The following is a 12,867-nucleotide window of genomic DNA, read 5'->3' as shown; positions in this document are numbered from 1 at the left end:
TCCGCAGCGCCGCAGGCACCCACTTAAGAATTCGGGAAATGTGGGAGTGAAAAGGACAAAACCTCAGCTAAAAATAATTATGGGCAACAAATGAAACTGAAAAGGATTTGGAGCTAATAAATGTGGACAGGTCAAGAGACCACTAAGACGCTGCAGCTAAGAGCAACAAATTCGTGAAATCCAATTAATTGGATTTCTGTTACCCCTTCCATTCTTTGCTGAGCTTCATGGAGTTTTAAAACTTTACTGCGTCATTTAAAAAATTTTTTTTTACTTTTGCCATTTCTTCTCTCCTGCTGTGGAACTCACCCACGCAGCAACAAGTTATAGAACAATTTGTTTTTAATCAGTTAAAGGGTGCCCCCTATTGTATGGCAGAGAAATAAATGAGTTTATTTCAAGCAAGCCCTATCCGGAGGTGGTAATCGCGGTTTACAAAATCAGTGTCCTGGGGGCTGACCCTTTTCAGTCACAAAAGGATTCGCCATAGGACTTCTTTAAAAATCCTTACGAGGTGAGAGCTGGTGACCGAAGTTTTCCTGGTCCATCAAAAGCTGCTAGCCGTCTTTAGTGAAAATGGAGTTCTCCACTCTTTCAGGACCCAAACCCCAGCAGTGTCTTCCTTTCCTTTGTTAAAGAAAAAGATATTCGATGACACTTGTTAAAGTGGGTAAGGAAGACTTTATTCAAGGGGAGGAATCTTTCAGTGTAGGAGGGAATTTGGACTCAACTCTGAATAGGGCATGGACAAGGGGGAATTTATAGCCAGAGAGCAGGTTGGGGGTCAGTGGAGGGAAATTACCAGAAGAAAATATCAGGGGGAAAAGGGGATTCTGGCTCAACCGACCTAACAGGATTCTTACTGAACATAGGTCAGGGTGACGAGACATTACCTGGGTGATGGTGGAGAACGAGGCACCCCAAAAGGTACAGAGTGATCAGATATGGAGGGAGGGGAGTTCTGGTTAAACTGACTCAGCAAGGTTCTCGCTAAAACTAAATTTTACAAGGAAATACACAGATGGGCCTAGGGGAAAGTTCAGGAGCTTAACTAAAGTTTGGCCAAGGAAAAGGTCTTTATGGCCTAGAGGGTGTGTTAGGTGGTGTAGCCTGGTGATTAAGATCACTAGAAGAGGGCTTCCCTGGTGGCGCAGTGGTTAAGAATCCGCCTGCCAATGCAGGGGACACGGGTTCGAGCCCTGGTCCGGGAAGATCCCACCCTAGAGCCCGTGCTCCGTCCGCAACAAGAGAAGCCACCGCAGTGAGAAGCCCGCGCACCGCAACTAAGAGTAGCCCCCGCTCTCCGCAACTAGAGAAAGCACGTAGTAAATTCCACACATCCACAACCAGAAGTTCATCCTTACTCATGGCATTTCATAGCATTTCCATTAATGCAAGTTGGGTTTACATCAGGATCTCATTGCATTTCAGAAGAAAAGGCTAAAACTGAGAATGAAAAAACGTAGGACTTTCTTTTGCTTCTGAAGACCCAATTGCTTCTGAAGCAAACACTTCAAGTGCATTGAAAAAGTGTGGTTTACCTGCAAGAATTCTTTTGTCTCAGTGAATTTCTCAATGGCTTATATAAAGAACCAATAAACCCAATGTCATATACATTATTGTATTTAGTGGACATGTAGACTAAATACAGTATATATTTTAGTGGAGTATAGACAACATTATGTTTGTATTTTGGAGCTGGTTTTTATTTCTCCTTTTCATTGTGAAATATATTTACAGAAAAATGCATACAACATAAATGTGGCAGTTTAACGAGCAAACATCAAGGTCAAGACAGAGACCATTGCCAGCACTCCAGAAGTCCCTCACATGCCCCATCACAGCCACCTCCTTCCCCCAATCAGTAGCCATTTTCCTGATTTTTATAGTAATAATTTCTGTGCTTTTCTTTATAGTTTTTAATCCCCCAAATAGTTTGATTTGCTTGATTATGATCATATGAATTATTTTATACATTATGAACATTATATACATATATTTGTACCTATGTGTATATACATGCATACATACACATATTCACATAGTATGAATTCTTTGACATATTATGACCTTTATAGACATGGAATATAAGTGTGAATTCTTTTGTGTTTGGCTTCTTTTTTTTTCAACATTATATTGTGAGATTCATCCATATAACTCTACTTTGTTTACTCTCATTTCTCTATGGCATTCCGTTGTATGAGTGTACCACATTTTCTTAATTACTCCACTGTTCATACACATTTGGATTATTCAGAGTTTGGGGCTATTACAAACAGGGCTACTCTGAACATGCTTGTACATGTTCCCTGGTACAAATGTGCATGAGCGCATTTCGGGTCTAACCTGTGACTGGAATTGCTGGATCAAAGGGCATATGCATATTTTCAAAATTACTAGGTAATTCAAAATTGTTTTCCACGGTGATTGTACTGTTTACACTCCCACCAACAGTGTATGAGACTTCCCGTTCATACATTTGGCAATGTTAGATTTTTAAATGTTGCCCATATGGTGAGTATGTAATATTTCATTGGAGTTTTAATTTGCATTTTTCAGATTACGAATGAGGTTTCATACATTTTCATACTTACATTTCCTAATTTATGACATGCCTATTCAAATATTTTGTGGATTTTTCTATTGGGTACTCTGTGTTTTTCTTACTCATTTGCAGGAGCTGTTAATGTGCTCTGAATACTAGTGCTTTGTGGGTTGTAATTTTAATATTATTGAATTTATCAATATTTCCTTTATTGGACTTCCCTGGTGGCGCAGTGGTTAAGAATCCTCCTGCCAATGCAGGGACATGGGTTCGAGCTCTGGTCCGGGAAGATTCCACATGCCGTGGAGCAACTAACCCCGTGCGCCACAACTACTGAGCCTGCATTCTAGAGCCCGCAAGCCACAACTACTGAAGCCCGCATGCCTAGAGCCTGTGTTCTGCAACAAGAGAAGCCACTGCAATGAGAAGCCCGCACATCGCAATGAAGAGTAGCCCCTGCTCACCACAACTAGAGAAAGCCCGCGAGCAGCAACAAAGACCCAATGCAGCCAAAAATAAACTAATTAATTAATTTAAAAAATATTTCCTTTATGGTTAGTATATTTTTCTTTCTTTCTTTTTTTTTTGGCTGCACCACAAGGCTTGCAGGATCTTAGTTCCCCAACTAGGGATTGAACCAACCTTGGGCCATGGCAGTGAAAGCGCTGAATCCTAACCACTGGACAACCAGGGAACTCCCAGTACATTTTTCACATTAAGAAATGCTTTCTACTCTGAGATTGTGAAGATACTCTTCAGTATTATATTCCAGAAGCATTTTGTTTCATCTTGCACACTAAGTTTTATACTCCACCTGTAATTGATTATGTGTCATGTATGATTAGAGGTCACGTTTCATTTTTTCCCACATGGATATTCAATTGACCCAGTACCATTATTGAAAAGTTTGTCCTTTTCCCAAACCCAGGTCATGTATCAGGTTTGTAGATGTGTGTGGGTCTGTTTCTGTGCTCTCTCTTCTGTTTCATTGTTCTATTTGCCAGTCTCTGCACCAAGACCGCTGTCTTAATATAGCCTTATAAAAATTTCATAATAAGATTTTATCCTCCCATCTTGTTCTTTTTCTTCAAGTGTCTTGGCTCTTCTTGCATTTTAATAGACATATTAGGATCAGCTTACCAAGTTTCAAATATTTTAAAAATCTGTTGGAATTCTGTCTTAAATTGCATTAAATTTATAGATCAATTTTTGGGGGAACTGATGTCATTGTAAGTATTTCAATTCAAGAATAGACTATATCACTTAATCTACTTAGATTTTCTAAACATCTCTCAGTAAAATTTTATAATTTATAAAGGCCTTGAACATCGTTTTTTTTTTTTAGATATGCTGGAACTTGTTTCTTTCAGCTTTCAAATATATAAAAAACGAAAAATATAGTACAATTAACACCTCTATGCCCATTATCTAGATTTGACAACTATTAACATTTTGCCATGATCATGTTATCTATCTATCTAGATTTTTAAAAATAAAATTATTTTCAAGTAATTACAGACATCATGAAATTTCACCCTTAAATGCTAAAGACTGCACCTTGTAAGAGTGACATTCGCCTACAATATTACAATCACATGACCACATCTGTGTGTATTCAGATTATCTAATTATGTTAATAACAAATTATACTAAATATCATTTTTCATTTTTTGTATATTTTAAAATTAGGACCCAATCAAGATTCATGCATTGCCTTTGTGCATTTAGGTGGAGAAATCTGACCAATAAGGTAACTGACTTACAGTTCCCAGGTTCTACAGGTTTTCAGAGGCCCGATAAAATATATGAAGCCAAAAATACAATAAATTGATACAAAATACAATGAAATTAATGCACTGAGAAGTGATACCATATCATTTATATGGTATTCTTCCCAAACATCCATAACCCCAGTCTAAAAATGAGAAAACAGGGAATTCCCTGGTGGTCCAGTGGTTAGGACTCGGTGCTTTCAGTTTGGGGGCCTGGATTCGATCCCTGGTTGAGGAACTAAGATCCCGCAAGCCGTGCAGTGTGGCTGGAAAAAAAAATGAGAAAGTAGACAAAACCAGGTTGAGAGACATTCTACAAAATACCTGATAAGTACTCTTTAAAAGTGTCAAGGTCATAAAAATAAGGAAAGATTGAGAAACTGTCACAGATTGAAAGAGACAAAGGAGACATGGGAACTAAATGCAAGATTGTATCCTGGATCAGCTCCTGGAACAGAGAAAGGACGTTAGTGGAAAAACTGGAAAAATACCAAAATCTGCACTTTAGTTAATAGTATTGTGCCTATATTAATTTCTTAGTTTTGATAGATGTACCATGAGTATGTAAGATGTTAATATGAGGGGAAGCTGAATGAAGGGCATAAGGGAACTCTGTACGCTTTGCAACTTTTCTGTAAATCTAAAATTATATCAAAATAAAATGTTAAGAAATAAAATTAAATAAATTTGTAAATACTGGCTTAGAAGTGTAAAAAAGAAGCCTTCAAAATTGAAACAATAATTATTTCATTAAAAGTGTATGGACAGGGCTTCTCTGGTGGCGCAGTGGTTAAGAATCTGCCTGTCAATTCAGGGGCCACGGGTTTGAGCCCTGGTCCGGGAAGATCCCACCTGCCGCGGAGCAACTAAGCCCGTGCGCCACAACTACTGAGCCTGTGCTCTAGAGCCTGTGAGCCACAACTACTGAGCTCACATGCTACAACTACTGAAGCCCGCGCACCGAGAGCCTGTGCTCCACAACAAGAGAAGCACCGCAGTGAGAAGCCCGCGCACCGCAACAAAGAGTAGCCCCCGCTCGCCGCAACTAGAGAAAGCCTGAGCACAGCAACAAAGACCCAACGCGGCCAGAAATAAATTTTAAAAAAATAAAAAAAATTTTTTAAAGTGTATGGGCAAAACAAAATGCCTGTTTCATTAATTGGTAAGTTTTTAGTATTCATAAAATTTTCATCTCAGTTGAAAAGAACTTGTAGTTAGATTTTCACACTATAAATGAATTTCTGAGGATGCATGATAACCACCAAGAAATCACAACCTATCATAAGTTCGTTAATCATAACCCAAATTTTCAACAATGTAATTATTAAAAATCCTTTCAAGGTTTTCACATCAAAAAAATATATATATATATATTTTTTAAATGCAGCATAAGGTATCTTTGAGTATGTTTGATGTAATATATCCAAAAGCAGGATTCTGTTAAATTGTTAAGTAAGCCCTAAAACAGATTAACTTTCCAATTCCTAGCATTTCCTGGAGTCTTCTATTTGGCACTGATTTATATAACTTTGAATAAACACAGGCAGGAGAGAATGAGCTAACCAGTATAAGTAGAACCTAGTAAAAGGACCAGTCCTCCTCTTAACAAGCTTGCAATGGCTTTGCTGTGGAAGGAAACACTATTTTATTTATTTATTTATTTATTTATTTATTTATTTATTTATTTATTTGGCTGCGCTGAGTCTTAGTTGTGGCATGTGGGACCTTTTAGTTGCAGCATGCGGAATCTTTAGTTGTGGCATGCAGGGTCTTTTCTTAGTTGTGGCACGTGGGATCTTTAGTTGTGGCATGCGAACTTTTAGTTGGGGCGTGTGGGATCTAGTTCCCTGACCAGGGACCGAACCTGGGTCCCCTGCATTGGGAGCGCGGAGCCTTAGCCTCTGGACCACCAGGGAAGCCCTGGAAGGAAACACTATTATCCTCATCCTCAGAAATAAATATTTGAGGAGAAAGAGGTTAGGATACTTGGAAAGTAGTAACTTAAAGTTAAGGGGTAGAAAAGTTGGTGGCCAAGGGGTGTGGCCTAGCCTCAGAGCTTCTCTCCTGACATCAGGGAATGCTGCAGAGCAAGGTCATGAGCGTTGAGGCTCAGATTCCAGGGAGAGCCACGAGCTGTGTTTCACTGGGTAGTAAGAGGGAAGGAGGAGCTTTAAGACCTGAGCCCAGCGGGAGACAGTGGCAGAAGTAAGGTGGGTGGTGTTTGGAGAAGGGAGGAGGTGCTCAGAGGCTGCCAGTCAGACTGACTTTACACCAACCTGTCTGTAGAGCGTGTGTGCGTGCACGGGTGTGCGTGTGTGTGTGTGTGTGTGTGTTGGGAGTTGGGTGGAGAAGATTCAGTGGTGGGAACATGAACTTGTTCTTCAGAGACTGCAGAGCTGCACGCAAAGGCAATGCATGTCTGCTCACACACCATCACAACGGGCACCTGCACCATTCAGCCTTACCCTCTTCCTGCCACCTCTGGTGCAACAACAGCGCCCTGGAGCCCGGTTCAGCAGGCTGCTCCTGTCTTAAGGGCTTTATTTTTATCAACTGCATTGGTCCTAACAACAACCCTATGAGGTAGGCTCTATAATAACCTCCACTTTATGAGCGTAGGCAACTGAGACACAAAAAGATTAGGTAACTTGTTCAGGTTATAGCTAATAAATGGAAGAGCTGGGATCCGAACCAGGTAGTTTGGTTGTGAATTTTCCTGCCACACTCTATTGGAATGTATCCCTTACAACATGCTTTGCAGCCTCCACACACCTTGGAGACAAATACACCAGCCTGGGTGCATCATAACCAGAGCCCTGGTTACTATCTGCTCTCAAGGACTTTGTCCTCTGAGCTCTCCAGCTTCCTGTGCCAAGAATGTAACAGAGTCAGTCTCTGGTGGCTACTGGAGTTCTCTCTATACCCTGTGAGCCTGGGAAGGGGCTAACCCCTCAGTTCCTCCATCCCAGTGGCCTCTGTTTCTTTTTCTTTTTTTTGGCTGCACCGGCGCAGCATGCAGGGTCTTAGTTCCCCAACGAGGGATCAAACCTGTGCCCCCTGCAATGGAAGCATGGGGTCTTAACCACTGGACCTCCAGGGAAGTCCCTGGTGGCCTCTCTTTGGACAGTCTTTATTTTTTTCGTGGATACACACTCACTAGTGTTATAGTTGAAGACAGGGAAGGAGAAGAAAAGGATGGGAGATTTCCCTTCAGCTTTGTTCAAATATAAAAAGCTAACAGGGCCTGTTTTCCTCATACAATCAGTTTTTAGGTATAAATGTGTAAGATTCCAATCAACACTGTAAGAAAAACACTTAAGGAAAAATATTTCCCCCTGCAAAAATCAAGGAAGAGTAAGAGTTAGAGTTAAGAGTAAATTCACACAGAATGATCAAACATTTATTCATTAATAATATGCACATTTGTTCAACAAATATTTGAGAGTCTACAAGTACCATGTGTCAGCTGCTGGGGCTTCAGCCAAGAATAAGCCAAAGTTCGGACCTGATGGAGCTCCCAGCTAGTGGAGACCACATGCCGAGTCTCACGTGACTATCGTCCACTGCTTTCCACAACTCTGGGAGCTAGGACTCCCGGGCTCATTTTACAGCTGATGAAATTGAGGCTCAGAAGAGTTAAAAACTTGAGCCAAGATTCAAACCCAATGTCTTCTGAGCCCTACTCCTTTTCCAGCTGGCCCTCAGATGAGAGCACACATTCTGCTCTTTCATTATCCTCACCTTTTTCATCAAGTAAACTCATGCATTGATCTAGGTGAGTGGCCTTGCACCTACACTGAGGCAAAAGGGATAGAGAAAGAGGAATATTTAAGGGAGAGGAGAGACTTAGCAAAAAATCTAGACATGAGGAACAAAGTAAGAGGGGTGGCCAAGAGGATTTAGTGGAAGAGAAATGAAGACAGATTCATAATATCTTATTCCAATTCCAGTTTCACAGAATCCTAGATATTACCTAACAGAAAATTTCAAATTGGCACACACAGAGGGTCCATTGTTAAGATCTTTTTGCTGAAACGCTTCTTTAAGAATTATTTCAGTTGATAACTAAAGTGCTTTTTAGAGCTAAAATACTATTTTTTAGTAGTTTAATTATAGGGTTTTGTGTAATGGCGGACGCTATTATAAAATAACTTAATATATAGTATATTTAAATTTCATTCTTTTAAAAAGTGCCTGACAGTGACTAAGTCTACAGGGGGGAAAGGAGGGGATAAAATATTTCATAACATTTGGCATCATTATATTATCATTATTCAAGGCAATTGGAGGAGCTAGATATAAGACAGGAATGAATCTGACCTTCTCCAAGTAAGTGTTAACTTACTTGAGCATATTTTCTAAAATAAACCTAGAAAAAATGGAATGGAGAAAAGTGGGATCCTCTTAAGTCTTGTATTCACTTTTATGGAAACAATAATTCCTATCAAAATGTTTGATAAACAAATGTTTCCCAGTCATTCTTCTGTAAGAATCTTGATTCATTCAGGCACACGTGCATTTATTCAGCAAACACTTACTGAAAGTCTACTTGGTGCCAGGTATGATGCTAATTACAAAGACGAATAAGGCACATTTCTTCTCTGCAAGAAGCTCACAGGAAATCGCAGCACAATGGAGTGAGGACGATGCTAGAGGAGCAGGTGTCAACAGGGCAGCGTGGGCAAGCAGGGTAGGCTCCTGGAGGAGGTGACAGCTGGACTGAGAATTAGTGGTTGGACTGATGTCTGTGTGTGTGTGTGTGTGTGTGTGTGTGTGTGTATGTGTGTGTGAGAGAGAGAGATCTGAAACACAGACGAATAAACATGGTGAGCAATGGGAACCTCAAGCCATTTGATGTGGGTGGGAGATCATGTGCGAGGGGAAACAGTCAAGCAGTGAGCCTAGGCAGGCAGGCAGGCCCCAGCTCAGAGAGCCTCGTTTGCTCTCTTAATAACAGCTAACATCTACCACGTGCTTACTACACGCCAGATGCTATTCTAAGCATTTTATTTTGTCTCATTTAATCCTTCCACTGCCCTGTCCTATGAAGTAAGCACTATTTCACCATCCCCATTTTACAGATGAGGAAACTGAGGCCTAATTTGGTTAAGTAGTTTGCCCAGTTCTCACAGCAAGCAGAGCTGGGATCTGAACACAGGCAGTCTTCCTCTAGAGTCCATGCTCTTTTTTTTTTTTTTGGCCAAGCCTCACAGCTTGTGGGATCCTAGTTTCCCGACCAGGGATCGAACTCATTTCCCCCTGCAGTGGAAGCATGGAGTCCTAAACACTGGACCACTGCCAGGGAAGTCCCTAGAACCTCTGCTCTTAACTCCTTAAGCCAGGCTTCAGTGGCAGTGGGGACTTATTAGAGATGCATTTTCCAGCAGGGGAGCAAAATGACTGAATTGCATACCAATTCTCTGAATACAAATGAAACATTTTAATAATCCCATAGACTTAAAATTAAATTTTAAAAGAAGCTAAAACAGGCAGAGCAGTCAATGTCTGGAGAGCTGCCCTTTCCAAATAGGATATACCCTGAATTGAGAACCAAGTCAGGAAGCATCACTGCCTGGCTAATGAGAATTCTCCTATATGACATTAGCCAGTCAGAGAAAATCTGCTCAACCTGCCCCTGAAATGGCTTTCAAATATGTCACTAATAGAGCTGCTATAATCTCAGTTAGATATTGAGCGGGTCTCCCTATTTACCGATTTAAAATGCAGTCCTTCCTGGTTGGAGAGGAACTCTAACCCAGGAAAGAGCAGTGGGTCTACCCCGAGAAGGGGCTGGGCTGTAAACCGATGCTTTTGGTGCCTGTTAAGGAATATCGATAACAGAAAGGAGGAGGGTAAACAAATCGTTTCTCCACAGTAGTCTAGGGCAGAAGAGACCCCCATCAATTCATTCATTCATTGAACAAATATTTATTTATCATTTTAAAAATTATTATTATTTTTTGGCCACGCTGCGCGGCTTGCAGGATCTTAGTTCCCCCACCAGGGATTGAACCTGTGCCCCCGGCAGTGAAAGCGCTGAGTCACAACCACTGGACCACCAGGGAATTCCCTGAACAAATATTTATTAATTACCTAATTTGTTCAAGCACTGTGATGGTAGGTACTGTGGATATGGGGGTGAGCAAAATCAGACAGACACCTCAAGGAATTTACAGTGGAATGAGGAAAAGGGACACCAATCAAAGAATCACTCATGATTCAATGTGCAATTATAGCTGGAGTGAAGCCTTTGAAGAAATCCGTGGTAAAGAGAGGAAATCCTTTACTGGGGAGGCAGGGAAGCCTTCCCTTAGGCAGGGAGGATGGAGCTGAGATCTGGGAGATAGGAAAGGAGGCAACAGCGAGAGCATTCCAGACAGGGGGGACCTCCTGTGAAAAGGCCCTGAGGCAGGAAGGAACCTGCCTGGTCAAGGAATGAAGGGTGTCTAATGTGGGCCTTTGACACCAGGTTGGGGAGGTCAGTCTAGGCCTGCTAGGCCTGAGAGGACACAATGGGGATTTGGTTAGATGATCAGATCTGCATTATTTCAAAAAATCCCTGTGGAGTTGATTGGAAGGAGGCAAGAGTTTACCAGGTTCTTCTCATCCTGCATTTAGAGAACATTTATTGTGTACATACCAGTGCTGTTCAGTAAAAATATAACAGCAGCCACATTTATATTTTGAATTTTCTAATAGTCACAGTAAAGAAAGTAAAAAACAATAGTAAGATTGATTTTAATATATTTTATTTTACTTAATATATCTAAAATATTATTGTCTCAACATGTAATAATATTAAAAAGCTTAGTCATTGAAATCTGCTGTGTATTTCACACATCTCAATTGGGACACAAAACGTTCATCAGAAATACTTCATCTGTATTTAGCTTTCATAAAATTTACAGTTGATAAAATAGGCTTGCTCCCCGATGTTCACTGCAGCACTATTTACAGTAGCCAAGACATGGAAGCAACCTAAATGTCCATCAACAGATGAATGGATAAAGAAGATGTGGTATACGTATACAATGGAATATTACTTAGCCATAAAAAAGAATGAAATTATGCCATTTGTAGCAACATGGATGGACCTAGAGATTATCATACTAAGTGAAGTAAGTCAGACAAAGAAAGATAAATATCATATGATATCACTTATACGTGGGATCTAAAAAAGTGATGCAGGTGAACTTGTTTACAGAACAGAAACAGACTCACAGACTTAGAGGGTGGGCTTGTGGTTGCCAAGGGGGAAAGGAGGAGGGGAGGGATGAATTGGGAGGTTGGGATTGTCATATGTACACTACTATATGTAAAGTGGATAATCACCAGGGATGTACTATGTAGCACAGGGAACTATGCTCAATACTCCGTAATAACCTGTATAGGAAAAGAATCTGAAAGGGAATGGATGTATGAATATGTATGGCTAAATCACTTTGCTGTACACGTGAAACTAGCATAACATTGTGAATCAATTATACTCCAATATAAAACAAAAAATTTTTAAAAAACAAAATTTCAAAACGAAGAAAAAAAATAGGCTTACATACCTAAGTTGTTCCAAACATAAAAATTTTTTTGATAACTGAATCAACCATCAGTTTTTAAATTTAAATTAAGTAAAATTAAAAATTCAGTTCCTCGGGACTTCCCTGGTGGCGCAGTGGTTAAGAATCCGCCTGCCAATGCAGGGGACACGGGTTCAAGCCCTGGTCCGGGAAGATCCCACCTGCCGCGGAGCAACTAAGCCCGTGCGCCACAACTACTGAGCCTACGCTCTAGAGCCCGCGAGCCACAACTACTGAGCCTGCGTGCCACAACTACTGAAGCCCGCGTGCCTAGAGCCCATGCTCCACAACAAGAGAAGCCACCACAATGAGAAGCCTGCGCACCACAAGGAAGAGTAGCCCCCGCTCGCCGCAACTAGAGAAAGCCCGCATGCAGCAACAAAGACCCAATGTAGCCAAAAATAAATAAATAAATAAATAAAATTTATTAAAAACAAAAACAAAACAAAACAAAAAATTCAGTTCCTCAATCACAGTAGCCACATTTCAAGCACTCAACAACCATATGTGGCCAGTGCTACCATAATGGATTGAGTAGAAAGAACCTTTCCATGATTGCAGAAAGTGGTATAATAAAGCACAGATGTATCTGCTGGAGAAGCCCTGGGTAGTCATTAGCTTTCCTTTGGAAGACATAACCTTTCAAAGGTGAAGAGTACATTCATCTACAACAGCCTCACTATTTCTTTTTATAAAGCCTAAACCCATTCAGCCTCTTTTTGGTACTGTTTTGGTTTCCCAAGATCTTCCTACTGGGAAGAAAATAACCTAATTATTTATTGAGATAAATATCCAGTCCACTTGGCCATTACCTTTCTCTTTGTTAATGAATAAAGATGAATTTTGAATCCCTGTCCCAGGATTTCTCCTAGTCAACTGTCAACATCAAATTACTATCACCTCTTCAGGCCTTTTGCAAACTACTAGCTTCTCACACTTCATGCCTAGCCCCACCTACCTGCGAAGAGCGAACATT

Source organism: Balaenoptera musculus, chromosome 16 (assembly GCF_009873245.2).
Source record: "Balaenoptera musculus isolate JJ_BM4_2016_0621 chromosome 16, mBalMus1.pri.v3, whole genome shotgun sequence".
NCBI classification, from domain to species: Eukaryota; Metazoa; Chordata; class Mammalia; order Artiodactyla; family Balaenopteridae; genus Balaenoptera; species Balaenoptera musculus.
The sequence above is the reverse complement of the archived record's forward strand: the minus strand, read 5'-3'. Positions refer to the sequence as shown.